Source organism: Artibeus jamaicensis, unplaced genomic scaffold (assembly GCF_021234435.1).
Source record: "Artibeus jamaicensis isolate MK-2021 breed Jamaican fruit bat unplaced genomic scaffold, CSHL_Jam_final scaffold_1964, whole genome shotgun sequence".
NCBI lineage: Eukaryota > Metazoa > Chordata > Mammalia > Chiroptera > Phyllostomidae > Artibeus > Artibeus jamaicensis.
The window spans coordinates 43641560-43655560 of record NW_026522030.1 but is presented as its reverse complement, the minus strand read 5'-3'; the positions used below and the strand labels follow the sequence as shown (position 1 = coordinate 43655560).

The 14001-nt window shown below is 42.7% G+C and overlaps 2 pseudogenes; both read left to right on the top strand.

Annotated features, from left to right (window-relative positions):
- Nucleotides 1-5196: 5196 nt before the first annotated feature.
- On the top strand, nucleotides 5197-6776 carry LOC119048032 (40S ribosomal protein SA-like; annotated as a pseudogene).
- Nucleotides 6777-8285: 1509 nt separating this feature from the next.
- On the top strand, nucleotides 8286-12541 carry LOC128625770 (ferritin light chain-like; annotated as a pseudogene).
- Nucleotides 12542-14001: the final 1460 nt, after the last annotated feature.

Sequence of the window (14001 nt, the reverse complement as noted above, 5' to 3'; positions counted from 1 at the left end):
TTCTGGAGTAGTTTATAGAGATTTACCTTACTTCTTTTCATGGCTGTATTATATTCCATTTTATGGATGTATACTTCTTTTTTAGTCAGTTTCCTATCAATAGACATTTAGGCTGAAACTGAAAGAGATAAAGTTGTCTGGTCAATTCCTTGCAGAGCACCTGTCATCACAGTGATTTGCATAATGGGATCTGCATCTTGCTGAGGGTCCTCCCACAGTATTTACTGCACATTTCCACTCTTCTTAAATTTCCACCCTTTACACTTTCATTCCCAGGGTAGTTACAATAATGGATGCTAGAGTCGCAGTTCCAGGGTACGTTTCCTGATGTATTACTAACTTGACCTTGGACAAGTCAGACTGTTGGTGACTCAGTTTTCTCACCTATAAAATAGTTTCTACCTCAGTGTTGCTGAGACTGTTAAGTGCTTGGAACAGCACCTAATATTTGTTAAGATACATATGAACATTGGTTCTTATTAGTGGTGTTACCATTGCTTTGTTTTGAGGCTGTGCTCTTGTATTAGCATTCAAGTACAAGAGGAGACAGCTAACTCATTGTGTCTCACCAATAGTTTATCTTTTAAACTGAGATTATCAGATTGTTTGTAAGAGCAGATGTGTATGAAGAAATTTGCCCCTGAATGGTGAAGTTAAGTGGATTGAGCAAAGGCCTGTGAACCAAAGAGTGGCTGGTTCAATTCCCAGTCAGGGCACATGCCTGGGTTGTGGGCCAGGTCCCCAGTAGGGGGCACATGAAAGGCAACCACACACTGATGTTTCTCTCCCTCTCTTTCTCTCTCCCCTCCCTTCTGTAAAATAAATAAAATCTTATAAAAATTAATTTGGGTTAAAACTTAGGGAACTGGGGACCTAACTAACGTGGCTCTAAAATAAAACAGTGTTTCTAAAGGTAACTTTGCCCACTTCACGAGTTCATTTTGGCTTTCCTGTTCACATGTCCTTAAAACGGTGAGACTCACAAATCCTCCTTCAGATATCTTCCAGATTCCGAACTAGACTCACTGTTCACAAGCCCTCCACCATCTACCGTCCTTTATCCACAAAACCAAATCCAATATTCCTCTCACAATCACACATCGCATTTAGTTTAGTCAATTTAAAAAATCTCAGAACTATCTTTGACTGCTGTCTTTCACATCTTTTATGGCAAAATTGTTATTGAGCCTTATAAATGATTTCTTCTTAATAGCTCTGAATTTCATTTCCATCTCTTTTTCTTGATCTCCTCTGAGACCCTTGTTGTTTCTATGGGCCATTGCAGTCAGCCTTAGCCCCCCTTTACTTTCCTTCTCTCCCTCCCTTCCCCACTCTCTCCTTTTCTTCTCTCTGCAAATATGTTTTGAGTGACCCTTATTTACCAGGCCTTGAACTAGCACAGAGGATGCAAAAAAAAAAAAAAAAAAAGGGATAAAAAATGAGAATAAAATAGAAGGATCCTAAATATAGCTCTTACCTTAACTTAATCCTAATCCTCATTACATGACATTTATAATCTGGAGCAAGTCAGACATTAACCATACAATTATACAAATAATTGGCTCAGGGATCTTGTTTTCTGCTCTATGCACCCCCTGAAAGAGAGAATAACCCCAGTGTTTTGTCTTGGAGGTCGGGGCTTCTCAGGGAAGCATTATTGCCTTTGCTTTGGAAAGTCTCTGGGCAAGGGTCCGGGGCATGGAGTTGCGGGCGGGGGTGGGGGGGGACAAACTGGAGTTTTAGAGAAGAAAATAGTGGCTTCTCCCTTAGAGAAGGGGGGTTGCATGAGACTGGCATGGACAGGGAATTGGCAAGGACAAATTTGCAGTAGGATCTGTAAGAGTTGACATCTGATCTCAGTTTGCACCGTGATCCAAAGAGGATGAGACTTCTGATGGGGAAGGCGTGAATAGATGCTGTTGCTGATCTGGCCTGAGCATTTGTGCAAGAGCAGCGGCAAAATCCCTCATGACAGACCTTCAATCAAAAGAGAGGACCTCTCTGGGAGGAGCATCCACGTGGCCTGCCAAGGGCAATCAGGCCCAGCAGATCCTAAAGGACCAGTGAGCAACGCGCAAGGGACCAAAGACCATTTTTGTGCCAGTATGTGAGCCCTAGGCTCCAGAACAACCCCTTTGTGGGTTAGGGGTAGTAACTGTAGTTTCCTTTGTGCAAAGAAATAAAATGCTGACTTGTGTCATGAGCCTTAGTCCATGAACCATTTCCAGAGGGCACAGGCTAATTAATTTTTATTTATTTATTTTTAAAAGAAAATAAGCCAAAAAGGAAGTATATATATATTTTAAAGTAAAAAAAAAGGGTTGTGTTATCATGAGCACACTATGTCCCCTCGGATCTCAGTTTCCTTATCTGTGATATGTGGAAATGATGTTCCAGCCCTACTATCCCAACATTTTATGTTGCCTCATCTAAAGAACAGAATTGGTAATTTATTAACTGAGTGATTCTTTCTTTGTTTTAATCATGTTGGATCCACTCTCAACTGAAAAAATGAAAGCTAGTGAGATTTACCTACATCACCAAGTAGCAAAATATTTATAATTCCTTTTCATTTCTCTAAACTCTTCCTATAGAATAATCATGCAGTTAGCAGTAAGGTTAAGAAAAGAAGTTGCTGTATCTGGAGCACATCACCTGTCTTTGTTTGAGGCAGATCTTGAGGAAACTAATACTCAGGAGACCTTCTCACCTGTAGCTGTTTTCACTGAAGGGAAGGGGAAGGAAACTCCAAAACCTAAGACACTCTGCATGTTAAATGAACAAGAAAACTCACCTCCTTCTCCCCAGTGCCTCAGACACAGTGTTAGTCTCCATTACGCCTCTTCAAATAGGTAGTGAACAAGGCTTCATGGGCAAAGAGCCAGCTTCCCCAGTGGACCTTTGGAATGTGAGTTGTTCAGAGAATGCAGCCACATTAAACTTAGCATTTAGTTACTCAAGTGGATAAACTGGAGGGGCAGGAGTCAATATGATTTTTCACCTGGGCAAACAGATTGCTAGATGAGACAATTGAGTGTAGAGGTTTGAGATACAGACTCTGAGACAGACTGCTGGGTTCCTATCAGGGCTTTGTCACTTACTAGCTCTGACTCTGGGCAAATTATGCTCTGTTCTTCATATGGAAAATGGGGATAGCAGTGCTATACAGCAAATGGGAGGTTATGAAGATTAAAAAAGTAATTGTAAAGCACAAAGCATAGTTACTGGCACTTGGTAAAAATTGTATATCTTTGTTTTTATTACTGTTATTATTATATAGCTTTGAAGCAATATCTTATCATAGAGTAAGACATTTAGCAGCCTACTAGGAGTTAGATCACTTCAGATTTCTTGGGAGAACCAGGTAAAGAAGTCAAGAAAGAAGAGCTGGGTAAGAAGGGAAAAAAATGTTATGGACACTCAGGAGAAATGGTGTCTAACTGACATAACTAATCACATTTCCAGAGTCAATCTTTTTCAAAAGGGTATATCTGAATTGCTAGCTAAATAATGTTCTGTGGTTTCTCTAACTTTCTGGAATGGAATTGTTTACTGGTACCAACCAGTATGTGAGAAGTTGCTTTTAGCTTTTCTCCTAAGTGTAGAAGCAGCAAACAAGTGTGTCAAAACCTTTTCAACCTGTGTGGGAAAAAAAATCATGTGACAGATGATTCACTGAAAGTAATGATCAATATTCACATATTTTCTTATTTTTTGAATTTGGCATTTAAGATTTTCAGATTATTTCACTTACCCAATTCCATTGATGCCCAGAGTATAAGAACACAGCCTGTATTTGGTTCATGTAATGAATATACAAACACAGTCTTTCATGTGCTGATTTTCTTTATGGCTTGACATCAGGATATTAGTAAGGTTCTGCTAGTTGGTGGCATTGGAGCAATCCTTTTTTTTTAAATAAAGATTTTTAAATTTATTTATCTTTAGAGGGGAAGGGAAGGAGAGAGGGAGAGAAATATCGATGTATGGTTGCCTCTCGTGTGTCCCCTGCTGGGAACTAGCCTATAACCCAGGCATGTGTCCTGACTAGGAATCGAACTGCAGTTCTTTGGTTTGCAGGCCTGCACTCAATCCACTGAGCTATGCCAGCTCTGAAGGGCTGGAGCGATCATTTTTTGAACTTATATTTTCTAAATTGAGCTTGTATTTTTAAATAATTGAAAGCCTTCTTTCTTCAAAATTAATGTTTGCTACTTGGCCTATTTTCTCAGGAAAAAAAGAAAGAAAGAAGTAAACTAGCCTGTTTTTCTTCAAGATATAAGCCAGGAAATAAATGCATGAAGTCAGCTTTTTTTTTTTTTTGCCTTTAAAAGAGAGAACTTTGCAATTACCCAATTCTTGCCTTCAGTATAGCCCATAGGTCCTGGGCAGTTATTAATGGTAAGTCTCATGCTGGTGATAAGGTCAGAAAGACCTTATCTCTCTGCTTTTAAATAATTACTCATCATCAAAATTAGAAAGCTGGTTTTAAATAATCAGACTAGAAATTTCCTTGGATGAAAACATCAGACCCAAAGCACTTCTCAAACTCTTAACTCTGCTACAGTGGCTTAAGGTGATGAAGATCTGAGATTAAATTTTGGTAAGAAATAAATGGAAATTTGGAGATCTTACCCTACTTTGTGTGCGTGTGTTTAGGTTTTGTTTTGAATACGGTTTTATCCTGAAGTCACATGATAGCATACAGTATTCAAGATTCTCAGTTCCCCTCATTACAGAGCCACAGGCTTAACTTCAGAAACTGGCATGAATGAGCATTTGATGTAAGAGGCAAAGCAGAGGCTGGATTTTTACAAGATATCAGTATGTTTCTCGGAGGAATCTCTGTTATAGTCCCACAGTGAAATTCTGGATATTTTGGCTGAGGATTACTAGCACTTTGCACTTCCTTATTTTACCATCAATGACAGCTGTAAATTCCCTGCAAATCCAGTACCTACTTCATTTTACAGAGCATCGCACAGTCCCAGGAAGTTAAAAGGTGTCTCAGTCTAACTTCTGGGAGTTCAGTCTTGTCAGAGACACACTGACATAGAAATGACTGAGGAACTCTTGCAAAGCTGATCAAATAAACTCCATTGAAAAGATTGGATATAGTTTTCCGCACTACCCAGAGAGGGGCCCATATAGTGTTGTTCTCAGTTCTCATGTAACTTAGAAGAGGAAACTTTCACAATGTCCAGAGGCCCTGATGTCCTGCAAATGAAGAGGATGTCCTCAAATTCCTTGCAGCAGGAACCCACTTAGGTGGCATCAACCTTGACTTCCAAATGGAACAGTACATCTACAAAAGGAAAAGTGACGGCATCTACACCATACATCTGAAGAGAACATGGGGGAAGCTTTGGCTGGCAGCTGGTGCCATTGTCACCATTGAAAACCCTGCTTGATGTCAGTGTCATATTGTCCAGGAACACTGGCCAGCAAGCTGTGCTGAAGTTCACTGCTGCCACTGGAGCCATTTCTGGCTGCTTCACTCCTGGAAACTCCCCTAACCAGATCCAGGAAGCCTTCTGAGAGCCGAGACTTCTGGTGGTCACTGATCTCAGGGCTGACCACCAACCTCTCACCGAGGCATCTTATGTTAACCGGCCTCCCACTGCTCTGTGTCACACAGACTCTCCTCCTCTGTGCTATGTGGACATTGTCATTTCTTGCAACAATGAGGGGTCTCTCTCAGTGGGCCTGATGTGGTGGGTGCTGGCCTGGGGAGTTCTGCGCATGTGTGGCACCATCTCCCATGAACACCCACAGAGGTCATTTCTGATCTCTACTTCTACAGAGATCCTGTAGAGATTGAGAAGGAAGAGCAGGCTGCTCCTGAAAAAGCTGTGACTAAGGAGTCATTTCTGGGTGAATGGACTGCTCTGGCTCCCAAGTTCACTGCCATGCACCCTGAGGTCACTGACTGGTCAGAAGGCACAAGTGACCTCTGTGCCTGTTCAGCAGTTTCCTACTGAGGACTGGGGTGCTCAGCCTACCACTTGGAAACTGGTCTGCAGCTCCCACTGTGCAGACCACTGAATGGGTAGGAACAACCACTGAATGGGTAGGAACAACCACCGAGTGGTCTTCAGCTGTTCTTCCACAAATTCTGAACAGAATGGAAATAAGGTTGATGGAAAATGAACAGTTTCTAAAGAAAAAGATCAGATATAAAACAGAAAGCAACAAATGAATAAATAAAACAAAGAAATGAATTCAGACTCAGACAACAGAAGGGTGGTTACCAGACAGGAAGGGGAGTGAGTGTGGGGAGGAGGAAGGGGGTAAAGAGGGTCAAATATATGGTGACAGAGGGAGACCAGACTTTGGGTGGTGAGCACACAGTGCAATATACAGATGGTGTATTACAGAATTACACACCTGAAACTTATATAATGTTATTAACCAATGTTTTCCTAATAAATATAATACAAAATATTGTCTCAGGACTCCTTTCTTTGGGTGATGCCTTTCTCAACCAAGCCTAGGTGCTTAGCAGTCTCGGTACCTTCACTTTCACTATCCTGCACACTGTTTTGCTTCTGACTTCCACTCCTTTAGGTAAATTCGGGGGTTTGTCATCACCTCTTCCTGTTCTCACGATGTTTTTACTATAGAAACTTCTGCCTTCAGTAGCCTGTAAATCTTATGACCAAGTAAAATTCTCAGAGTCTCCCTCACCTTTCCCTAGAACTGAAAAGAAAAGACATGACGGTTCGGTATTGATTCTGGGTGTTCTATTTTTTTTTTTTTTTTGCCAGTTCTATTGAGTCTTTCATAGGTGCTGACTGTAGCCTTTACACCTTTTTTCACTCATACCTGTGACAGTACTTTTAGTGAGATGGGGCTTTAGGACCTTGCCTCTTGAGCAGCACATTAGCAAATCCTAAACCTCTTGCTGAAATTCAGCTGATTTTCTTTTAGAATTGAATGAAATGATTCTCTCTGCATTCCTCTCCATGGCTCTTCATTGTTTTCTCTCATCATTTATTTATTCCAACATCTCATTGACAGGCACCTTACTAGGAGGTGGAGTGATAGAGATGGATGTGACCTGATTCTTTCTTCAAGGGCCCCACATCTGGTAGAAAAGACAGGTAATCTGCTCATGTGGCACCTTTGTATGAATTAGAAAAAGTCATCCCTTACTCCTGGTGGAGGTGGTTCTGTACCACAGCTCCAACGTGGCAAGTGGAGAACAGGATGGATTTCAGACCCTTCTGTAGGGCACAACCTGAGCAACCCTATGCTATGACCCTGGACATGTAAATAGCATATTACATGGTGCAGTGTGATGAGCACCTAGGAGAGAGCGCCTGACTGCCTCGTAGGATGGGGAGTCAGGGAAGGTGTCCTGGAGCTGAGGTAACATGTGAGCTAAGGCATGGAGGAGCTTATCCTATGAAGGGCAGGGAAGGGAAGATATGTAAAGCCACACAGGTTAGAAGAACATGGCATGTTTGGGGCTCTGCAAGTCATTTAAAGCTGCAAGATCCTATAGCAATGATCTAGGACCTACATGCTATGTACTTGCTACTGAAAGTATAGCTCTGTAGAGCAGCTTTGGTATTATCAGGCAACTTGTTAGAAGTGTAGACTCTTGGGCCCCACCCAAGACCTTCCGAATCAAACCTGCCTTTTAATTAGCTCCCTGGTGGATGCATAGGCATGTTAAAGCCCGAGTGGCAATGGTTCAGGTGGGAGCTGATGAGAACTAAGGGTTTGCTTTGAAGGCATATCCTCCAGATATTAACAACTACGGTATTTTTCTTATGCTTCCACAAATCTACCATCAACAGATTTACCTTCAGGGTACCTCAGTGATATTACCTATAATTCACAACTATGGGAAACAGGTGTGAAGAACCCATACATACCAGCAAAATTAAAATGGAAGGAAGAGAATGCAGACTTCTCTGTTTCCTCTTCCTTCCTTTCTCTCTCTCCGTCTCTCTCTTTTTATCTTCACCCAAGGACATACTTATTGATTGTACAGAGAGGGAGAAGGAGGAGGAGAGAGGGAGAAAAAGATCAATGTGAGAAAAAACCATCAATCGTCTCCTGCACGTGCCCTGATTGGGGACCAAACCCACAATCTAGGCATGCACCCTGGTGTACGGGACAATACTCCAGCCAACTGAGCCTCACTGGCCAGGGCACTCTCTCTTTTTTCTTACTCTCCAGGCTTGCTTATCTGGAGCGTCCTAGAAGGGTGAAATGATCAAGAAGCTGTCAGCTTGGAGGTGGTGCCTGACATCATCCTGGAGCAAATGGGAAAAATGGAAACAACCCTAAAAAAGATCCCAGAAATAAAGGAAGGTAAGTGTCACCTGTACGCAGCCCTGCTTCACCCTCATCTCTCCTCCTTCTTCCCTGTTGCCCTTTCAGTGATGGCACCATATATATTGAGCACCTATTGTCTGCTAGGCAAGATATTTGCATTTTCCTAGTAACTGCAGGGCTTTCTACAGATCTCTCTTCAGTTTTTCTGAGAGATTCCCAGACATCCCTTCCCCAGAGCTTTTAAAAGCCACAGTCCTTCCTCTGCTAGATCTCCCTCTCCAGCCCTAGGGAGCTCGTCACAACAGTAGGAACCATCGAAGATGGAAGACTCTAGAGTTTCTGTTCTCTGTTTGGCCCTCAGCATGTGAACTTCCCTGATTCTTTTTTGACAGGGGGAATCCTAAGGGGGAATGCAGGTTCAACTAGGCTTCAGCACCTGTGGAAGATCATTACTGAACTTGACTGAGTGAAAGACTGACTCCGGTTCTGGTGAGCCACTGAGGTCAAAGCTGGGGTGTCTCCCTACAAAGCACTGACTAATTTCCTCTCAAAAAAGAACTGTGTTGAAGAGTAAGTTTGAGGTGCATAGAAGGGACCTTCGGGGGAGAGGAAGCAAAAGAGAAACAACACTATTCCCTTAAACTGTTTCTGGTAATTCAGCCCAGAAACCCCTTAGGGTTGTAATGGTATCATAACTTTGTGATAGAAAGTGATGTTACCACAAAACAGAGATGACAAAGAGAAGGTCCAGAAGGTGATATGGTGGTGTCTGATTTGGCTTTTAAGTCACATTCTACAAGAAGACTGAAAAGAGACCCATTTAGATGCCTACCACAAGTTGGTAACTGCTTACCTGTTCTCTCTACCTTATTCCCACTGGTCTGGTTCCTCTAAAAATGTGGGTGCAGGATCAGGAAAGGGGAAATTAGAAGAGACATGCAAATACTGAGGTTCTACTCTAGTGTTGTTAGAGGCAACTTTAATCTTTGAGATGATAAAAAAAATTGATTTTTTATCATCCTGCCTGGCTGGTGTGGCTCAGTGGACTGAGCCCTGGACTGTGAAGCAAAGGGTCGCTGATTCAGTTCCCAGTCAGGGCACATGCCTGGGCTGCGGGCCAGGTCCTCTGTGAGGGATGCGCATGAGGCAACCTTATACATTGATGTATCTCTCCTTCTCTTTCTCTCTCCCTCCCCCCTCTCTAAAAATAAAAAATAAAATCTTTAGAAAAATAATTTAAAAATAATAACAGCCCTATCAAGAGTTACACAGAAGTCATCAGAAAGAATATAAAATCTAGACCTCGCATCTCTTATTCCCTTCAAAAAGTCTGCAGTAATTAAAGACTGCTTTAAGCAGGCCTGCAGGTTGTTTGAATTAAAAAAAGAAAAAGAGAGAAAAAGGAAAGAAAAATTGCAATGAATTGATAGGTTGAGATGTCATTGAGGGTCAGATGGCTACATTTATTTTAGAAGTTACCCACTATACAGCCGCCACATCGGGAAGAGAAGCAGTACCAGAGCTTCTCAAGTTTAACCTGTGCAGTTGTGCCAGTCCACAAACTGTTACTGGTCTGCAAGGGCCTCCTTGGCCAGTCCTTCCTAAGAAGGCTGTGGATCACCAAACTGTGGACCACAGATATCCCTTTATATTTAAACATGATCTTTTGCATGAGTGACAGCTATATCTTTTAAGTATAAACTGTTGGGTCAGATGTACAAAAACAAGTTGTACAAAAACCACAGATTTCTGTTAACATCTGTTTGATTCCTCAGGACAGATAAATATGGCCCCTTTGCTCCCATCAGCTGAGAGTGTTGAGTTGATTTGGCCATGAACTGCCTGCAGCTGCCTTTCACCCCTTCTTTTTTTTTTTCCTTCGCGGCAGTTTTCTAGATGAGAGGAAGCTTCTTTACCTGAGCGCCCCGCAACTCTGGTTTCAGTTACAACTGGAAGTCAGTGTCCACTGATAGGCAATTATTTTTCTTAGCCTAATCCTAAAATACATTTCCCTCTGAGATTTTTGTAACGAGCACTGGAGTTAGACAAATCTGTATTAGGACCCCAGGCCTTTACCTACTTACTGGCTATATTACTTTGGACATAGGACTCAGCCTCTGTTTGTTATTAGAACACTGGGCAGAATCCTACTTATCTCACCAAGCTGTTGTAGGAGGTTAAACAAAATAATGTATGCAAAGCAGCCCACACAGTATTTAGCATAGCAAATTTCCCTACGTGTTAATTTCTTCTTCACTTTCACTTGGGCATCTGGGCCCAAGACAGAGCCTGGGAGAAGCATGGGTGGGAGGTAAAGAAGGAAAAGACAAGAATCAAAGGCAATAACCTTGTACGAGCAATCTGTCATCCATTGAGGTCAGCTGGTTCAGGTCGTTTTTACCCCATCATGTGAAGTAACTTTTTAATATTATCCACATTAGTGGGAAGGGAGCTGCTCTCGCCTGATCCCTTGGGTACTGGGCCCAGTCACTCTGTGAGGATCATTCAAGCCCCGCACAAGCACAGACATGTATCAGAGGTGTCCAACCTTCAAAGGGTCACACTTCTAATGAATATCCAAATAACTCGGAGGTGCATCCCCTCGCATGACTGCAGGAAAGCCAGCCACGTCTACTCCCCAAGGACGTCTGGGGATTCCTCAGGCCACCTGGGGCCCCAGTGGCAGCACATCTTATAATTCCTCTCAACAGAAAACACAACGTCACATTTAACCCAATTTTACTGACGGAGATGTGGGAATAACACAAAGAAATAGCAATGCAGAAAACAAGACTATCAAACTGGGCCCTCGAAAGCCTTTCCTACCCTGATCTCACGGGAAGGGTATCTCCTCTCAATCCCCATTCTGCTGCCATGTGGGAAGGATCAATTTTTCTGCAGACAGAATCCATTGACCATGACCCCGAGGAAACCCAGTCTCAGGACTACAATTCTACCCACAAGAAACACAACCATTTTACATAATCGGTGCCTTTTATGTACAGTGCCTTGTGTGAATGCAGCAGGTGCTCAATAAATATTTGTCCGGTGAATGAATAAATGAATGGATTCAGCCTTCCCATTCTAGATTAGAATTTTGGTTTTACATTTATGTGATTAAAAAAACTATTACTTTTTTTAAAAATTTAAAATTCACACTTGAGACTCTTTCAGGGAAAAAATACACACATGCATACAATGGAATACTTCTTAGGCATCAAAAGATGAAATAATATTGCTATTTGTGACAACATGGATGGACCTTGAGGTTATTAAGTGAAATAGTCAGATGGAAAATGACCAAAGAAAAACATGTAATTTCACTCACATATGAAATATAAAACAAAAAAGAAACAGACAAAACAAAAACAAACTCATAGATGCAGACATACAGTGGTAGCTACTACAGGGAAAGAGAAGGGTGAAAGGGGTGAAGGCAGTTAAATGTGTGGTGACTGATGGAAGCCAGACTTACGGTGGCGAGCACATTAGTGTATACAGATATCAAATGACAATGTTGTAGATCTAAAACTTATATAATGTTATTAAGCAATGTTACTTCAATAACTAAAAAGGAAATAAACCCATGAAAACTTATGAAAAATAAAATTTTCCTGTAAAGAAAAATCTTGGCAGTGCCCTCAGCAGTTCCCCAGATCTGTCTCTTGCTTCACCAATGTTTGGATGGAAAAGACCCAGGGGTGCCCCTTCTTCCAGCCTCCAACCACACTCTAACCTCTTTTGCAGTCATCACCAGAACCACCTCAGCCTCCCAGACCAGCCAACACCAGTTTTTGACCTTAACTCCCTATTGTCAGAATTACCCCACCGAGGTGGAGGCTGCCTTCAACCGCCTGGCCAACTTGCATCTGCAGGCCTCCTACACCTACCTATGTCTGGGCTGCTATTTCCACCAACATTATGTGGCTCTGGAGAGTGTGGGCCGCTTTGTCCTCCAGTTGGTAGAGATGAAGCTCAAGGGCACTGAGCCTCTCTTAAAGCTGCAGGACCAGCCCAGTGGCCGCATTCTCCTCCAGGACGTGCAGAAGTCTCCGCAGGTGGGTGGGAGGACACTCAGGATGCCATGGAAGCTGCCATGGTCTTTGAGCAGAACCTGAACCAGGCCCTTTTGGATCTGCATGCCCTGGGCTCTGTCCGCACGGACCCTCATCGCTGTGACTTCCTGGAGAACTGCTTCCTGGATGGGGAGGTGAAACTCATCAGGAAGATGAGGGACCACCTGACTAACTAACATCCGCAGGCTGGCCGGAGGGAGCTGGGCTGGGTGAGTGTCTCTTGAAAGGCTCACCCTAAAGCACGACTAGGAGCCTTTGGAGCCCAGAGACTTTGAGGCACCCGTCTGCATTGCCCCAGTATCTGGCTTCTGCCTGAGCCTCTCTCCCTCAAACCATGAGGCATCCTTTGAACCACCCTGGAGCCCTGTCCCATGCATCGGACCACATGGAAACAACCTTTGTGCGGCGAAAAGAGAAAGACTTCATGGCTTGGAAAAAGCAGCCTTTCCTACCTCTGCACCCCAACTTTCTGTTTTTAGCAATTAAAATTTCATGGAATATTTTCTCCCAGTCTAAACTGGTATACCTAATCACATAGGGCTTCACTGTTAAGGGCATACTTCCTGCAAATCCCAAGATTTCTCTGCTGCCTGGAGGCCGGCTGAGCAGACTCTACTGTCCCACAATACAGTTTTTAAGACAGATTACTATACTAGGAGCTAATCATTCATTAAGCTCTCGCTATATGTCTATATATTAACTGTGACAAGTACTTTACTATATTATCTTTAATTCCTTCAATAATATTGCCAGGTAACATTCACTATGTTATATATGAGGGAATTATGGCTTAAGGTGAGTGACCTGCCTATGGTTATATAGCTGATTACTGGCTTTAACACAGGCCTGTATCTATAAGCCTAAAAAGAGCACATAGAGTCAACAAGGAAGCTATGAAATTACTGTACTCCCATGCCCTGCTTCCCCATGATGTTCTGCCATTCACCCTGAGTGGCTGTGAATATCTGCAGAAATTAGCCATTGTTACTAATGAACAGTATTAAATTGTCCTTTGGTGTTTGAGGGTAAAAAGTCTGAGAACCACCACGATGTGGTACTTCTGTCTTCTGCCTTTCTCTGTCTGAGGCTTCAAAAGAAAGGTCTAAGAAATTTTAGTTCTTCACCCTTACCAACACTGCCCAAGATGACTCCTACCTAATTCTGTAAATGACTGCCAGAAGACATAAAACACTACGGCAAAAATTCATGGCCTGACATTTCGCTGAGAAGTGAAGTGACTTGACTTCTCTATAGTCGTTATCAGATTACTCTTCCTTCCCTGTGTTGGGTACTCTCCACTGAGCAAAGCTGGGGTTCCCGCCACTCCCCATAGAGACTAAAGGAACTGGCATCATCGCCGGGGTAAAGGCCTTTCTGCGGGCTGCCCCATTGCACACATACCCCAGCTGCTTTCCCCACTGTAGTCATTTTGTGACATTTCTTCTTTTCTCCTAGATTATCGCCTATGGAAAAGGTTAGAGAGAAGGCTTCTGTGATCTGCAAGTTACCTGAGGACAGAGATGATGTTTCACTATCACTGTATTCCTAGTGTCTAGTATAGTGCTTAACACTAAGTCAGTGGTCAAATAAATGAACAAGGTTAACAGTTTGGTTTTCCCGTGGCTGTAGCTTCCAC